The sequence below is a fragment of the Ornithodoros turicata genome, chromosome 5, assembly GCF_037126465.1.
Source record: "Ornithodoros turicata isolate Travis chromosome 5, ASM3712646v1, whole genome shotgun sequence".
NCBI lineage: Eukaryota > Metazoa > Arthropoda > Arachnida > Ixodida > Argasidae > Ornithodoros > Ornithodoros turicata.
Window position 1 is genome coordinate 7209466 of NC_088205.1, and position 13081 is coordinate 7222546.

General features: G+C 44.5%; 1 protein-coding gene across 5 annotated transcripts in view; it reads right to left on the bottom strand.

Annotated features, from left to right (window-relative positions):
• The window catches only part of LOC135393887 (myelin regulatory factor-like protein), a 54538-nt gene that overhangs the window by 12489 nt on the left and 28968 nt on the right, over positions 1–13081 (bottom strand). The gene's annotated exons all lie outside the window — the stretch shown is intronic.

Here is a 13081-nt window from a genome sequence, read left to right on the forward strand (position 1 = left end):
GAGAAAATGGGCACCGCGAATCTCGAAACTCATGCAGCTCTGACGTCACAGCCCTCGCCGCCGCCAGTGAGGTAGCGCACGAGAAATCACGTGCTTACGCCTGCCAATGGGAATGGACGCAAATCTGAACTCTGTGACGTCTGCGCAGGGTTTGGGATTCAGTTCGAGGGCTTGTTTGATGTTTTAAAGATTAAAATCGTGCAAATATTGGGGCTACATGTCCAGAGCAAAAAAAGAAAAAGAAAAAAAAATAACATGGGAGAACATGCTTTGCAGCCATTAGGAAACTGTTAGAATAGCTGACACATTTATAGACTTGTATAGGACTGCAGTACCCGAAAGAAAACCGAACACGCTATTAAACAAGCGCTCTTCTCCACATTTTGTCTACGCATTGATGAAAGCTACCTTTACAGGAACAGGTGCTTTCACGAGGCTTTTTGTTATTGTACAAAAACATTGGCGTGCTGAACTTGTTTCGATGTTAGAAGAGGTACATTTCTAATCGTAATTTCGCACGAAAAATTTTACATGTATTTGTGTATTTTCTTGGAGAAGAATTGTCGTAACATTTCTCGAAGCAGCGTTGGTGAGGGCAACTTAAAAGCAACAATGCCTTGTATGAGCTACTGCACCGTCCGAAAAATATAGAAAGCCAGAAAATCCAGTCCAGAAAGAGAACAGTCTCTGTTCGAAATATCGGCGGCTCTGGCCTCGACTAAAATGTCTGACAAATAGTTCGCTTCTCGTTCAGCAAATCAACCCAAGAATTTCACTCACCGTGCAAAAAAGTCATATCAAAGAATGCATTCTGGCGAAAAATCCTCCACGAATGACACTGTTCGATCTCATCGTGATTCATCCACCTAATCCATGCTCCAATAGCAGACGACAGACGAACGCGCAAGCAGACGAAACGCACCTCCAATCTGTCGTCTGCTGCGGAATGACGCGCCAAAAGCTGTCACCCAGACTCCCAAAGCTTCCTTTCTCTTTTCTTTTTTTCACAGTATGGTTACACTTTTCGATTTCTGCTCGCACGTTTTGTTCTTTTCTGTCTGTCGATGAACCGCTGTGAACGAAGATCATTTCGAAAGTGGAACGCGTCTGTTCCAGTGTGCAGAAAAAAAGTCGCCTCGAGAACGCTTCACTGAACCGTACGACAGCGGCCGGGGATAAAGACGTTCACTCTTCACGAATCTACAAGGCTCATACAATCTTCCGCACGCATTTGTAGACCGTGAGTTTTAACAATATTGTACCGCAGCGTCCTACACGTTGAAAATCTAACTTTACCGCGTCGTACGTATAAGGCCACTCACCGACTGTACGGTGCGCGGTTATCACTTCTGATTTGTGGAGAAAGCTGGGAGTGTGCCTTCAATGTAAAGCGTCACAGAATACGTAAAAAAGCGTTCACGTCTTCCAACAAATCAATAGAGAGAGGCAGTAATGCCCCCAGAAATCAACCTCCGGGGGTGGCATATGTTTTGCAGAAGTCCCCGTCTGCCTAATTTTTGTGCGAACGGAGAACACCACAGCACGTTGATGAGATGTCAATAACGTTCTTCAGATGCGATTTTATTTTGAAGCAAATATATTATAACCACACTTTTTTTTTTCTAGATTACTTTGGCGTAAAGAAACCGAGCATTGGGAGCGGAGGAAATAATCCGGTTGCGTTGGGCCGACAGTATCGAGGCAGAGGAAGATGAAATTTGGAGAAAAGTACGTGTACAACATCAAAACACGTTTTCTGCGGTCGACCATAACTTGGCATCCGGGTGTAACCGTGTTGTGTTGGACGGACTCTTATCGACGAGGAACGATACGAATGCGCTTGGACAAAACCAGTTGCAACAGACGACAGAACTGATAGCATTGTCAGGGTGCGAGAGAATCCGGTCGTACCAGTACCCACTTTTGATACTGAGCACCGCCAAGTAGGCGGTACAGCACAGTGTTGCAGCTGCATCATTTCACTCGTACGACGTGTTGCGTAAACTGGAATTGGGCTGTTCATCATTTGACATCATTTATCGAAAGCACCGGCCCTACGCCGTTTCGGGACAATTAAAGTGACTTCACAAGTGTCACACACACACACACACAAAAAGCGTACGCCTCCAGTTTTCGAAAAAATCATGGGAGAGAACGATATGTCATACACTCCTAGAAATAAACTTTGGCACAGCACTCTCCTAGCCAACCATAATCTCGAATGATGTCGTTATCTGCCCTGATTGGTAGAAACCGGGAGGCGTACGCCTTTTTTGTGACAATTATAAACAAAGTAAGTGTCACAAAAACAAAGGCGTACGCTTCCCGTTTTCAGCAAATCAGGGCAGATAACGATACCATTCGAGATGATGGTTGGCTAGGAGCGTGCTGTGCGGTGAAGTTCATTTTTAAAAGTGCACGAGACGAATTTTGGGTTCCGCGATTTCGGCATGCATTCCTGGGGAAATTCAGTCGGGCTTTTTTCTTGGTATTTATGTTTTGTACGGCACATATACTGATATTTTTCATGTATATGTTTATACATATTCGGATACTTTCGGCATTTGAAAACGATTGTGCCCATAAGAGATACCGAAAAATCGGCACCTATAATCCCTAGGGACAAGGACTATGGAGGGAGAGACCAGCTTGGTAGGAGGACATTGAGAACGCAAAAAAGAAAAAAAGAAAAAAATCTCATGTAACGTTGTAATGGATGAGGCAATTAAACGCAGAAGGACAAACACATCACAAGTCTCACAACACCCTGACAGGCAATCAGAGGGTATGGGTTCGAATCTCACTGCTGTGGTGCCTTTTCTTCAACTGCGATCATTCAATTCAAGCAAATAATAATTTCCTTTCCTTTGTTGGAGGGTTCCACGTGTACTTGAACCCTCTTTTTTTTCCCTGAACTAGTGAACTAGGGGCTTGGCTGCACCGCAGGGCGGTATTCCCAGCATTCCACCTGGAAACGAGGTGAAGGAAAACTGATCGGGTATCGGCATTTTCGGCATGTAGCATCATATGCAAGAGTATACATTCGGAGTGAGTTTTTCGGAATATGACGAATTTTAAAAGAGAGTAATATTCGGCGGGTGTTTTTCGGCATTTTTCGGCAGATGCCGAAAACGAGGACCCCGAATGGTGTCGTTTTGTTTCCTTCAGATCATATTTGCCACTGCCAGAGACTGCACATAATTTGAATCGTTCACAGCTACCGTACCTATTTAGTAGCAATTTGTTTTGCTGTCCCAATGCCACGCGGAAGAGCGTCAGTCAAATGGTTTCTTTAGTCATTAGTGTCTGGCAATCAGAGCATGGGCTCTAAACAAGTGCAGAAAGAAATGGAGAGAATGTGGCCCATTTTGTCAAAGAGATGAAAGAAAGGAGCTTTTTACTTTTTTTTTGTCGTCGAACGTCGAGCGAAACGACTTCGTAGGCGCCCATGCGTTGCGCGCTCTGCTCGCTGGTGACGCACTATAGGTGTTCATTACGCGGGTCTTCCACGACATCCATTTCATGATGAAAATTTCAACGGGAATACCGTTCACCCACGTCTGCTTCCCTTCCGTGTAGGAACATGCACATTGTACCTTCGAAAACAGTAATTCACTACATAGCACGGGCAACTGTCATTCAGAATGATAACGTTACCTAAGTTCCGTTAACGGACTTAGGTTTGCCGTCTGACTACACTCTTAAAAATGAACTTCACCGCATAGCACGCTCCTAGCCAACCATTATCTCGAATGATATCGTTATCCGCCCTGATTTGTTGAAAACACGGGGCGTACGCCTTTTCTGTGACAATTATGAACAGCATAAGTGTCACAGAAATGGCGTACGCCCTCCGTTTTCAACAAATCAGGACAGATAACGATATCATTCGAGATAATGGTTGGCTAGGAGCGTGCTATGAGGTGAAGTTCATTTTTAAGAGTGTAGGGTATTATACCTCTGTCAGACGGAAGTTACGGCATTAAGGAATGGCCGTAAGTTACATACGGCCCTAAGCTCTGGGGCAGTGATGGCCAGTAGTTAACTACATGTATAGTTAACCTACTAGTTAAACTACCTGATTGTAGTGAAAAAGTAGTTATCAACTACTTGCAGAAATGTAGTGGCAACTACTAGTTAAACTACTATTTCGAGTAGTTAACTACAGTAGTTAGGTTACTGCAGGCGCCAATTACATCCGATTTTGCCGCAAGCTTTACGAGACGACTGTGCTTCCGACTTTTACCTTGAGTTACTTGTTGGATGAGAACGAAGGTGCAGAGCAATTGTGCCGTGCATGTGTACTAAATCTTCACTTTTATCCCTGCTTGTGATTCATATTTAGGTGTCAAAGGACACTATGGGATTGGTGTTGATGGACAACGTTAAGTAGTTATAGATGTAGTTAAAATAAATTGCAGTAGTTAAAGAGGTAGTTTTAACTCCCTCCCCTGAAAAGTAGTTGAACTACTAGTTAAACTACTCCATCACAAAGTAGTTAGTAGTTATAGTTAAACTACTGTAGAAGTAGTTAGTGGCCATCACTGCTCTGGGGAGCTGCCAGACGGTATCCGTGAAGGCATTTCGTCGATGACGTCCAAGTCGATAAACGAGTCTGTGAACGTTGAATGTAATGTAGCGAAATCACGCTTTTTCTTACTGAAAGTACACGAAAACAACGTTTTGTTGGTATTTTCAAAATACAACAGCAAACTGTATATTTGCTTTTAAGTGCTTTGGATATTTTTTTTGAGTGGCGTCTGACTTTTTGGATGCAGACGACACGATGCGATGCCGTGTGCAGTGGTTCGAGGGTGTAACTATACAAACGTAGCACTTGTACAGGTGGGATAAAAAGTGAAGCAAATTGCAAAAACGCCAGAAAAAGACGAAAAAAAAAAGATTACAACATCACGTCGGGTAAAAAGCATTTTATTTCGAATTGAATTAAATGTGCTAAATCCTGTTTATGGTATGCTTGGTGACGAGGCTTGGGCAGTTTCGATGGAATCCGTTGCCCTTCTACCTCAGTTTTGTCGCAAAGGCCTTATTGCTGACCGTCTGGCAGGAAGTTAATGACAGTATGCATTTACGGCCGTGATCGTTAAGGCCGTATATGTGCCCGTCTGACAGGGGTATAAGTCTCTCGTGATTTGTTGGAAATAGGAAGTTTACGCCTTTTTGTGACAGGCTGAAGGCCGTCCATTGCAATGATGCAGTTAACACCCCTGATTTGTGGAGAGCGCGGGGCGTACGCCCTTTTGTGACAATAATGTAACTGCACATTCTAAAAACAGAGGGGGGGGGGGGTGATGGCAGGATAGGCTCGCCGTTGTTGGCCACACAGAAGTGGGCGTCGTCACGACTATAGCCAAAAAAAGAAAAGGAAGAAACAGAACTTCACCGCATGGCACGCTGTGCGCCAATTGCCTCGCTCGTCGCTGTGCGCCAATAGGGTTATCGATTCTGATTCGCAGAGAGAGCGGGGTGTACGCCTTTTTTTGGCAATTAGCATATAACCAAATGACACTAAAAGGCGTACGCCCCCTCTTCGAATCAGACGCACTCTCAAAACAGATGGTGGTGGTGGTGGGTGGTGATAGGGCTTGCCGTTGTCGGCCTCACGTATGTGGGCAACGTCACGACTGACGCCCTGGGGGAATGTGCGTCCTGGGCCGACTTCTAAGGGAACTGTGCCGACATATGTCTGAAAGCGTCTGAGGAAAACCCAGGAAAAACCCCAGACAGCACAGCCGGCACCGGGATTCGAACCCGGGTACCTCCCGGGTTCTCAAACAGAACTTCACCGCATAGCACGCAGCTAGCCAACTATAATACTGAATGACATCGTTCTTTCCCATGACTTGTTAATTGAAAACGGGAGGCGTACGCTTTTTGTGGAGCTTGTGTAGTTCTGTTAATTGTCACAAAAGGGCGTACGCACTGCTCTTTCCACAAATCAAGGGTGATAAAGGTATCATTCTGTACAAGTGCTCTTTCAACGTTCTCTTCAGCGTGCAATGTGTTGAAGTTCCGTTTTTAGCGTGCGTAAGTGCCACAAAAAGTCGTACGCCTGTCTGTCTTCAACAAATCAAGAACGAAGCCATTGGGATGATGCTTGGCTAGGAACGTGCTACGCGGTGAAGCTCTGTTTCAAGAGTGTGTAAAGGGAGATTGCATAAGCTGCAGAAGGCTGTATAGTACGGGAGAGTATAATCAGCAAACAGAATCAGAAAAGGAAGAAAATGAGTGAGCTCTTTACGCCATTCACAGAGAGACAAATACGAGGCTCTCGTAAAAGGTAGCTTCAAAAAGAGCTGCGCATTATTTTGATTTCATCACTGATTGTCCCGAAGATGAAACATGTCCTATGGGGATTTATTCAACCATAATCCTGAGCGAAATCGTTATCAAACCCGATTCCTCGAACACGGGAGGCAGATACCTTTGTATGACACTCTCAAATTATGTCACTGGTCACAGAAAGGCGTACGCCCCACTCACTTCCAAAATCGGGAGTGATAACGCGGTGCGAGAACCACGGTGTAGAATGACACCGTGCTATCATTCCGTACCGTGGTTGTAGCCCTCTAGCGTGTCATACAGCCTGTCGCACGGGATAGAAAACCAATGGCCTTTGAACATACGCGGTAGCGCCCCCTAGCGTGTAGTGTGTCAACTTCTCAAACAGCATTGGATCCAATGCTCTCCGACAGGTTGACACGATACGCGCTTCGTGGCGCCAGTACGCACATGTTGAAAGGCCACTGGTTTCAGTCATAATTCAAGACTATACCCGTGTGACAGGCCGTATAACACGCTAAAGGGTTACAAGCACGGTGCAGAACAGTGGTTGAGATCGCACCCCCCCCCCCCCCCCCCCTGGATCTGCCACTGCACTCTTAAAAATGAACTTCACCACATAGCACGCTCCTAGCCAACCACCATCCCGAATGACAACATTCTCGCCCCTGATTTGTTGAAAACGGGAGGAGGAGCCTATTTTGTGTCCATTATGCACGGCACAAAATAGGCTCCTCCTCCCGTTTTCAACAAATCAGGGGCGAGAACGTTGTCATTCAGGATGGTGGTTGGCTAGGAGCGTGCTATGTGGTGAAGTTCATTTTTAAGAGTGTGGTGCAGAATGATACCGCGGTGACATCCGTGTGATATCCGTGTGACAGGGGTACACTCTTAAAAATGAACATCACAGCATAGCACGCTCCTAGGCAGCAATAATTTTGAATGATATCGTTATCAGCACTGATTTGGTGAAAGTGGCAGGCGTACGCCTTTTTTGTCACATTAATACTGTTCAGAATTGTCACAAAAAGGCGTACACCACTCGTTTTCACCACATCAGGGCAGACAACGATATCATTCGAGAATATGGTTGGCGAGGAGCGTGCTATGCGGTGAAGTTCATTTTTAAGGGTGTGCGGTTGATATCGTGATTTTAGGATGCTATTGCTACCGGATCCTAATGTGTACGTGTTGTCATCAAGTAGGAGAGCTATACCTATCGAGGAACCTTCCGTTCCTAACACATTACGCATGTAAATATGGCCGCGCATTTTCAGACCTCTGCTGCTCTACCCGTAGATGGAAAAAGCGCAATACGCGGCGAGCACAGGACCGGACCGTTCGCAGCTAAACGAAGCCAGAGAGAATGCACGCACCATATGTAAGAGTATCTGCACGCAACCCGGTTGGAAAGCTGTTTGTTCCGATTGGCATAACAACTTTATCGCATTTGAATTTCATGACAGCTTCGTATGCTAATCACGACGCGTAAGCAGCCACCCGGAACGACGCCAAGATTAAAAACCGAGCAAAATTCACTGCCTTCGTCTTCTGGCTGGAGCACACACCTTCTGGTCGAAAGCGCGCGATGGTATCAAAAAATCGAAACCAATTATGGTCCCAAATTCTGTATAGGGTCTCGAAAGCTTTTGTCGACAAGTGGGAGAATTAATCTACACGAAGTTGTTTCTTTTATTATTTTATATATTTATTATTACTTTTATTCTTTTTATTTATTTATTTATTTTTTAGCTCGTCGCATCGATAGAACGATAAAGATCGTCGAGCGAAATCGACAACTTCTCTCGTCGGACGACGAGTTCGCGTGTCCGATGCCTCCTTTTTCTTTTTTGTAGCGCACTTTCCGCAGGGCTCGTGTTTCGGATACGATATTAAATTCGTAAATCGAGCCGATGACATCGTGCTGTTACTATACGTAGCAACAACGGAAAGCTGGCCGAGATGGTGAGACATAATTCAACATCAAAGGGACAGCACACACACTCTAAAAACAGAGCTTCACCGCACAGCACGCTGTGCGTCAACCAGTGCAACGAATGATAAAATTATCGCTTCTGATTCGAGGAGAGATGTGGGCGTACGCCCTCCCTTTCTTCTAATAAGAAGCGATAATCTTGATAAGCGTGCTATGCAATGAAGTACTGCTTTTAGATTGCACAGAACAAACTGTCGTGTCCACGTCTTTCGTGTGTTGTGTCTGCACTCCTTTGATGTTGAATTATGCTGTTACTATACCTTCTACATCGTTCTCCCCCGTGATTGGTTGACACTGGGACGCCTTTTGGTGACACCTACACACTCTACAAATCAGAACTTCACCGCATAGCATGGTGTGCGCCAACCATTCCCACGAATGATAGGGGTTATCGCTTCTGACTAGAAGAGGAGGGGGGGGGGGGTTACGCCTTTTTGTGTTCATTATCATATATTCAAATTAGCATAAAAAGGATTACGCCATCTTCTCTCTCCGATTCAAAAGTGTTAACCCTACACTCTAAAAACAAAACTTCACCGCATAGCACGCTGTGCTCCAACCATTGCCAAGAATGATAGGGTTATCGCTTCTGATTCGAAGAGAGAGGGGGGCGTACGCCTTTTTGTGGTAATTTTCATATATCCAAATTGCCACAAAAAGGCGTACGCCCACCCCTCTCTTCGAATCAGAAGCGATGACCATATCATTCGCGGCAATGGTTGGAGCAATGCGTGCTATGCGGTGAAGTTCTGTTTTTAGAGTGTATCATTCGTGGCAATGGTTGGCGCACAGCGTGCTATGGGATGAAATTGTTTTTAGAATGCTGCAGCTACGGAAACTGTCATTACGTAATTGTCATTATGTAAAATGGAAATTGTCACAAAGAAGAGAATGTCCCGCGATTCCGCAAATCAGGAGTTATAATGAGGTCATTCGGTGTACGTGGTTCACCGTGTTTTGTGGTGAAGTTCAAAATGGCTAAAACAGAAATTCGCCACACAACACACTCAATGCCAATCACAGAAATTACCTGTTGAAAATGAGTGCCGTACGACTTTCTAAGACACTTTACATTTTGATCACACAAAGGCGTATACCTCTACACTGTTAAAACAGAGCTTCACCACATAGCACGCTCATAGCCAATCATCATTCCGAATGATGTCATTCTGTGTATTGATTTGTTGAAAATGAGAGGAGGCGCCTATTTGGGACAGATTATCTTGTCCCAGATAGGCGCCTCCCCTCTGTTTTGAACAAATCAGTACACAGAATGATATTATTCGGAATGATGGTTGGCTAGCAGCGTGCTATGAGGTGAAGTTCTGTTTTAACAGTGTATCTGTTCACAGATCAGAAGTGATAATGGCACCATGCATTCTGCTCAGCGATTGGTCTTCACCGCATAACACGTTCAGAACCAATCAGCATACGGAATGATATACATCCTTCCTGATTTGTTGGAAACGGGAGGCACACGCCTTTTTTTGTGGCAATTTTGATATACGTTAGTTTCCAGAAAAACAGCGCACGCGCACTGCCCTCTCGTCAAATCGATAGGGATTTGGCGAGCCTCAACCTGATAACGGTATCATTCGGCGCAGGTGTTGTTTGGTCAAGACGCTAAATGTCAGTTTCGTAACTGCCCTTTAGGATAAAGGACCTTTGTGTCTGCGACAGTACACCGGTTATTTCGCTTCGCGTCACAGCTGGGGAAACACGTGCAAACAATTATTTTGCGAGTAATTTTACCACAATACATACGAGGTGAGAACGAACACAAAAATGTGCGTTTACTGCTTGAAATGGTATATAAACGAATACAAAGAATCGCTTATCGAAGTATGAACCAGCTGCGCCAAACTTCCCATTTCCCACTTCCGTAAAAAAAAAAAAGAAAAAAACATATATATATAAAAGTTCATCTTCCATGTTGGTGCTGCTCCGTCACCCATACTTAGTTCTATGCGTGCAGGCATTTTATTTTATCGTCACGAAAAGCGTCCGGATACTGAATTCCTCGAATGGACAGCAACAAGGCTGTCAGTTTTCACGTTACCCTTTGGACAGAGCCAAGGCTACAACCTGTATTATCCTGCGCGTACGTATATTTCCTGCACATAATGAGCAGCTTCCCTGATGACAGCTGTGACGCCGCTCGGGATGTGATTCTCTATCCAGGAAGATGTGCCTTTCAGACTGTTTCCTCCTCCAACAGAGCAAAGATGTACGGGAATGCCACTTGTCATTATTGTCGTCCAGAACATACGCTGCATCATCCGCGGTGGGCGAGAATGTCGTCGGAGGAACAATAATGACGTCGCGTCACTTCCAATGGACATACATAACAGACAAAACGGGGGAACAGCTCCAAGATTTTCTGGCTTCACTCCAGCCACGACGACCCCATAGGTCCTTCTAGGATACTTGTCCATATAGGATGGTTCTCAAATGGAATGCAGTTCATGTTGTGCTTATCCTAACGACGTGACTCTTTCCAATATATGCGAAATGAAAATAAATTATGTTCAATCAGTGCGGGCTGCATTTCGGATAGTAAACATCAGCGAGTGAATTATCGCGAAAAGATCAATAAACAGATAACTAAGTATGTAGAAAGAGCGAAGTATCGCTTATCAGTATAAGACTGGCTTCGAAACTCCAACCGATGACTGCACTGGTGACAAATACAAATACGTGAGAGCAATATCTAACCCCGAACCACACGAAAGGAAAGTGTTTTCTTTTCTACGTTTCTGCTTTCCGGACCAATGCTTTTCATTATGTATGTGAACGTACGCACACTTGAACCCAAAACAAAAATTGACCACATAACACGTTGGAGTTCTGCCAGTGCACGGAATACTACACTCTTATACAGGGTGTTTCAGTTAAATCCCCGGGCTAAATAATTCGCGAACCGGTGCACCAATTGAATAACTTTCTTTTTTACAAGTATCTGTCCAATACCGCCTACAAGATGCGCACCGCGTGAATGAGCGGGAGGCGCTCATTATTTAAATAAAAATGCAAATGAGTTTCGTAAAAAAGCGTAACTTCTAAAGCAGGGCGCTGTCGGTATTAAAATGGGTACTACCCCTTTTGGGACCTTCAGTGGACACCTTTCAGAGAAAAATCTGCCACCGAAGCGGGTCATTTGTTGCAGTAATTAATTGGTTTCGGTTTACGTATTTTTGTCGCGGCTGGTCGCGGCGAAGCGCAAAAAGACGCTCTTTCACTCCCTTATCCATCAATGAATTACGTCCTTACACCAATGAATTACGTCCTTTTGCGCTTCGCCGCGACCAGCCGCGACAAAAATACGTAAACCGAAACCAATTAATTACTGCAACAAATGACCCGCTTCGGTGGCAGATTTTTCTCTAAAAGGTGTCCATTGAAGGTCTCAAAAGGGGTAGTACCCATTTTAATGCCGACAGCGCCCTGCTTCAGAAGTTACGCTTTTCTACGAAACTCATTTGCATTTTTATTTTAATAATGAGCGCCTCCCACTCATTCACACGGTGTGCAGCTTGTAGGTGGTATCGGACAGATACTTGTAAAAAAGAAAGTTCGTGGATTGGTGCACCCGTTCGCGAATTATTTAGCCCGGGGATTTAACTGAAACACCTGGTAGAGTGTAGTGATGAAAACCGGAGGCGTACGCCTTTTTTGTGACAATTATGCTGTTCATAATTGTCACAAAAAAGGCATACGCCTCCCGTTTTCATCAAATCGGGGCAGATAACGATATCATTCGAGATGATAGTTGGTTAGGAGCGTGCTATGCGGTGAAGTTCATTTCTAAGAGTGTACCGCTATCATTCCCGCGGTTTGAACAGACAACGGACGTAGGGAGCGGAATACGCCTTTTTGTGTCATTAACATAAATGCAAAGTGTCATAAAAAGGCGTCAAATTTTTAACAAATCCGGTGAGAGAACAATATCTTTCGAAACGATGGTTGCAAGACGGCGTTCTTAAATTAAGTTTCGTTTTGGAAACGTCAGGGTCAGGACACCGACACCAGAGTGCCTCGTGACAAAGTGCACACTGGTATAATTGCGCTATAGGACGGGATAAGACCGTTAGGACCTTAGTACAGCACAGAAACTGGAGTCTCTTCTTCTTCTTTTTTCCCGCCTCCTTTCCACGCGTCAAGTGAGTGAACGAGAAACACCTTTCTAATCTCCGTCGTGTGGCGCCTATGATGTTTCGTCACGTACGTACTTGAGGCGCATTCAGAAGGAGAGGAAATATGAGCATGTGTGATGTGTGTCGATGGACTATGGTATATGGTAATATTTTCAAATTGGTATACCCTCGTTATAGCGACGGGAGATGGAAAAATTTCGATATAAGCGGGAATAACGCTCCCCTTATTATTTATGTTCGCTACAATACGTTTAAGTTTTCAGTTGTTTGTGTATTATGTTAGCAGTTAGTTTGTATGTTAGTAGTAGTAGTAGTAGTAGCAGCAGAAGCTAGTAGTGGTATGTTAGTAGTACTTATTTGTGTGTTACATCACCCAGTTTGTATGTTAGGTTGTTGTTCCCGTGATCTGTATCTTTTATTTTCTTTAGTTATGTCAGAGGAAACTGGCAGAGAATATTGTAGTGCTGTTGTCTGCAACCTGCAAACAAGCCAATTGGCTTAAGCAGGCGTTACTGCATTGTAAACTTGTGTTGGAAAAATAAATTATTATTATTATTATTCGATGCTTTGCGGAAGCGGCGCACAAACGATGAGAGTATAGTGCATTGAAACACTGTAGGAGCATTCA